The sequence below is a fragment of the Sipha flava genome, unplaced genomic scaffold (genome assembly GCF_003268045.1).
Source record: "Sipha flava isolate LNK unplaced genomic scaffold, YSA_version1 35a_pilon_pilon, whole genome shotgun sequence".
In the NCBI taxonomy this organism is placed as follows: domain Eukaryota; kingdom Metazoa; phylum Arthropoda; class Insecta; order Hemiptera; family Aphididae; genus Sipha; species Sipha flava.
The window spans coordinates 1,646,453-1,652,670 of NW_020273058.1; positions in this window are offsets into that span (position 1 = coordinate 1,646,453).

Below are 6,218 nucleotides of genomic sequence, written 5' to 3' on the forward strand. Positions count from 1 at the left end.
ATTTCACATAGTAGATAAAGTTATTTCAAGTGTAAAAAAAATCTTTAAAAAAGCCCCAAGTCGTTTATTTGTATTTAAATCGGAAGCGCCAAACTTACCCTTACCTCCGGAGCCAATTATCACACGTTGGGAAAGTTGGATTAACGCAGCAATTTATTATTGCGAGAATTTCGGGATAATCCACCGTGTTATTTTTATGCTAGACAGAAACTTTACAGTTAGTATTAAAGATGCTCAAGATAACATCATAAAACCTGGATTGGAAAACAACTTAACGTATATTAAGTCGAACTTTGCCTAATTAACTTTGGCTATTGAACAATTACAACGGCAAAATATGCCTTAATCGGATTCACTAAAAATAGTTCAAGATATTCAAAAATCATTTGAAACATTAAGTGGTCCAAATGGAAAATCTGTTCAAAATAAATTTAATCAGGTACAGGAAAAAAATCGTGGTCTCTTGGCGCTGGTAAAAATATCACAAGTTCTAACGGGTGAAGAGACATTCCGAAATTTAGATAGTCTTCTCGAAGACTTAAATTGTAGTGACTTAACATTTTTTAAGTACGCACCCGTGACGTCTGTCGATGTAGAGCGGTCATTCTCGGCATACAAAACTCTACTATCAAATAATCGTAGATCATTCAAATTTGAAAATATAAGAAAACATCTTATTATTCAGTGCAATTCTTAAGGTAAATAAAATGAATACGCTATATTATTCATTTATTAATACATTTTTTTATATTTTTATGTTAACAGAAAATGTTTCAGAGCCGGAAAAGTGCCTACTTCTCAAATATTTACTGTTCATATTTTATAAAAAAACTTGTATAATTTAAAAAATTTTTAAATAAAACATTTTTTTTAATGAAATTTTATTTTGCATATTTTCCAATTTTTAGTGCTATTTATAGGGCTTATATTAATGTTTTTATGTGCATATTTTAGCGCTAAAAATTAATTTTTTTAGTGCTATAACTTCCGAGCCCTGATTATTACTAACATATGACAAAATCGAATTATATTTTCTTACTATTACATATTATTATTTGTAATACTTATAATAAAAAAATTATTACTGGGTACTAAATTATAAGACATTATAGGAGCATTATCTTACTTGGTGTCGTAGCCCCTTAATAAGAAACTTTAATATGTAATATAATAGGAGATTGAAATATAATTTATTTTAATTTAGACTAAACATAAAAAAATAGTATTGTTGAATGTTTAAAACAATAGTGCGCAACCTGGAGGTCCCAAAATTTTAATAGGGGTCGCCAAAAGTTAATCACCTATTTAAAAAGTGTTATACCAATATTTAAAATATTATATATTATACATACCATGGAATGCTGGTTGGGATCGCCACATCGAAATAAATACATTTTGGGGTCATGGATCAAAAAAGGTTGCGTACCACTAGTTTAAAAAGTTTTAAGTCTTAACTCTAACAATTAAAGAAACTGTAGAATATTTTTCTATAAAGTTTTAAATCATAATATATTTTATAATAATTACAAATAAAACATGACATACATTTTTTTTAATTTTTTCTCTTTTCTTTAGACAACACAACATTTTGTTGTTCTTGTTCCGATTTGGATAATCTATATGTAACATCTAATGAATTTTAAATACTTGTTTTTCTACAAAAAAATTTATTTACATAGTTAATATTATATTATATTAAATAACTAAAATATACTAAATAAATGAAAAAAAAATGTATACATATTTATTTTCAAACAGCCTGTTAGTTCTAACCAGTAATTGATCTTCCAAATTTTTAGATGATACACTGGTTCGATAAGGTGACAATATGAATTTGAGCCCGGAAAACAATCTCTCCATACTTACTTGGGTAGAAGGGACAGAATAAATTATTTTTGCTAGTTTGGCAAGCTCTAGATATATGGTTTCCATTTGTTTCCAAAACTTCAAAATGTCCAGTTTTCACGGACTTCCGAATAACAACCAGTGGCGTATACAGGATTCATTTAACAGGGGTGTTTTAAAATTTAATAGACTTATGGTTAATAGAGCCTCGGCCCCTTCCTCTGTATTACATAAATAATTACCATGTATTTGTATAAATGAAAATTATTACATTAAGACAGCATGTGAAAAATCTATAAGTTGTATACAACGTTTATTCAAATAATCAAAATAAGTTTACAATTTGGTGAAATACCATAAAATAAGGTCGATGGGGGTATTCTAACACCCATATCACCCCTTTATATACGCCCCTGATAACAAACATCGAATAATTCTATAGCATTATACGAATGATTATAGATATTATTCCATGATAATAATTTATACATAATATGTCTATGATTTTGATCGTTATAATAATTATTTTATTATTTATCTTTCTACAACATTACTAGACGTCGTCGTCCAAAACTATTTATAATCATAATGACGGGTTTTTCCAACCGACGGCGACGTGCAAATAACAATTAAGTATTATTATTTATTAGCTAAATACATAAAATAGAAATAAAACTGGAATCAAAAAAAAACCGAAAAATTATCTTCAAAAAATATCGGTTCCGGTTCACGTTTCAGTTCCTATAAAAATCAAAAAACGGTTCCGGTAAGGTTCCGGTTCCAAATTTTCAAAAGTTTTGGGTTAAAATACCGGTATTTTTAATTTCGGTTCCAAGCCCTGCTCTTCACATCGTTACTTAAATTGTTGAATAAAGTTTTCCCGAATGATTGGGGAGTTCCTTGAACTTGTTAAAAACGTATAAGGGCCGTTACACACGAGCGATATTTCATCGTACGATTTATTTATCGTACGATATTTGAAGTTAATGTTTATAAATAGAGCTATTCACACGATCATGATAAAATGTCGTTCGATACTTTAAAAACTAGCGGATGCACTCTAATATTCAAGACAATAAGAATATCGTACGACTAAAATATTTCAATCAAAATGTACAAACATAAACCGATTAGAACACACGAACAATAATTATCGTTCGATAAACCAAAAAAACAAATTCAGTACCATGTCATCCACGGATGAATGCAACCGCTCAGGCGGAGCGAATTCGCCCACGCCAAAAATTTGTGAGGTTTCAGACGATAATTTAAATATAGATATAGATGTACTTATGAGTGAAGTCCAATCAAGAGTCCTCAAAGTGACTGCCAATTTTTCAGTGGGAGTGATAGATTTTCGCATATTTGTATCCATTTTCGTCAGTTTTTGTCCAACGAATGTTGTAATTAGTTTATCATATGCAGAAACTGTCATACGGAAATAATTAAAACATTTTCTTGGATCTCTCCTGAGACCGTGAAAATTTATTGTAAATGCGCCTTCTTATAAGCGAATATTTAATAAGGGATGAACCCAAAATTATCGATTTTACTGTTTATTTTCTTTTCTTTTTTTTTTTTTGTTAGTAAATTATATCCCATATATAGGTGACTATACTATCCATTGCAGTTTATATTTAGAAATTAAAAAAATAAAAAACAGTGTATCACTATCACTGTATTTGCAAACGTGTGTCTTGTACAACTGTAGAATCACAAATGTCAAAATTACATAGTATCGTCCGATAAATATCGGTCATGTGTTCTGCCAACTATAGTATCGTACGATAAACAAATCGTACGAAGAAATATCGCTCGTGTGTAACGGCCCTTAGGACCGGTACACAAGAACAATTATTTATCGGATGGCATTTTTATCGTATTAAAATTTTATCGTACGATAGGAGTTAGTGATGATAAAATTATCTAATACAATATCGTAAAACAACTGATTTATAATTTGTTTCATAAAATTAATTTTTTTATTGCTTAACTTAATTTATTTATATATATTATTTTTTTTTTTTATAAGTGGGAAGGGCGAAAAAATTATTTTGCCCCGGGGCGCGTATATATTAAATGCGCCACTGATCATAGGCGCAATTTGGGAGGCTTGGGTGTGCTTAGCACCCCCATTTTCGAAATTAGCACCCCCAAATGTATTCATCTTGATTTGAGAGGAGTCTGTTTTTTTTTATGACGAGAGGCGGGACTTTTTGACTATTTTGTTTATTTAATCGAGAGAACTACCATTAATTTATAAATATGCTATTGGATTTGGATCCATTTTTGGATATGAGTAAAATATTTAACGGGCTTTCACCCGTGTGTGGCAGTTGCTAGCTATGCGGGTTCGTGTTAGCGTACTTTAGACTCAATTGAAATGTAATATATACCAGATAAGCGTGGCGCTGAGTAAACGTTTGACACTGCTATCGAAAGCTATAAAACGGTTCGCGAAATTTATGTATAGACTGTTCGGTGTCCCAACACGTACTGATTATACATGTAATAAGTATTACATTACATTTTTTATTAATATTAAATTAGTCCTCTTAATCAATATTATCAATATGTCATTTTGTAAGAATAGTAGTGTTTAATTTTGGACTTAAAGTGAACTCCTTTATACCAGTGGTTCTCAACCTAACATAGGGAGGCGTGATAAAATTTCAGAGGGGGCATGAAAAATGTTGAAAAAAAAACACGAAAAATGAAAACGTTGCCGTTTTCTACACCGTGCCTTGCTGCTGTGTTGGTCGTTACTTCAATCAATTTTTTTTTTTTTGTGTAAATAAATTAATTTAATATTAAAAAAACTTCATTGAAGTTGTATTCTTATTAATCCAATAACAAACGTTAAAGCAAGGACTAGTACCTACCATTAAGTTTTTACAATTCCGGTTCTCAATTATTTTATTAAAAAGTTCGGATTCGGGTTACGGTTATTGAAAAATACAAAATAAGGGTTCGAGTTCGGATTCTATATAAAATATTTTAAAATTTATTCCATATTATTTTTTGATATATATTTAAAAATTACATAAATGTTACCGGAATTATGGCATTATACTAAAAGCAATATGACATAATATATTCGTATATGTATTAAAACGTCTCTCTTCAACTAATTTATATATAATATATATATATATATATATATCGCAATAAGTTTTTTTTAACAGTTATATAGTAATGCATAATATTATAGTATTATAATAAAGTAAATAAATAAGAAAATATGCAAAATAAAATTTTATTTTTGAACTTATTATTTTGTGATCCAAATTTGTATCTATGTTATAATAATAAATAATAATAATTTATTTGGCCAAAAATAGAGTTTGTATATGTTGAAGAATAGTAATATGTATAAATTAAATTAAGTTTTAACTATACGTAATACGATAAGTTGCCTAATTCACCACTGAGATAACCCTCCTATTGGAAAAATTGGAGTATTAACCTGTTTAGCCTTTAGTCAGTACATAATATTAAAAATTTAGATTAAGAATACAATTTTTAAAAACTTATATCTCAGTAATTTATTTATGCTTTGAAATGTTAAGAATAAAAACATAGTTAATAATGTTAGTTACACCCGACATTTTTTATTTTGTAATGAGGGTTCCGGTTCGGTTCTGTGAATATGTAAAAATTCGGTTCCGATTCCCAATATTTTAAGGGTTCTTTGGTTCCTGAACCGGTTCTTTTGAGTTCGGTTCCAGCCCCTGCATTAAAGTATAGTTTACATAAAAATATTATGTATAAATTAATCTTATAGCAGTGATGGAGTGGGGTATGAACTCGTTAAATAGTTTTAAAGGGGAAGTGGACCTCAAAAGGTTGAGAACCCATGCTTTATACCATCATTGTTTTTTTCTGAGATTTGAAAGTAGATAACCTAATTGAATAAGTACAAATAACAATTTAAATAGGTACCTAGGAAGTACACTAACCAGTGATGGTGGATGCTCATTGGAAATTGGATATAAAATAACTATAACAAAAAAAAAACATTTATATACTAACTTAATGTATATAAAAATTGTATTCATATAAACTTAATAATTAATTTTAGAAAATTTTAATTTTTTTTAATTTAATTAATCTAAAACACAATAAAAACTATGATATTAGAGTTTTATAAAATCTGAAATACATATATAAAGTCATATAAAATAATATAAATAACATATAACTTTTTATTTGGTATTAAATTATTGGTGACCCCCAAATAAAATCTGGTGATTTTGTTACAAGGTTGTACACTGGTTTAGAGTATAATAATAAAAATATTGAAATATTTTAATTTATATTATTCATAATAAAGAATTTTAAGGAAATATATTTTTCTACAAGATAAAACAATA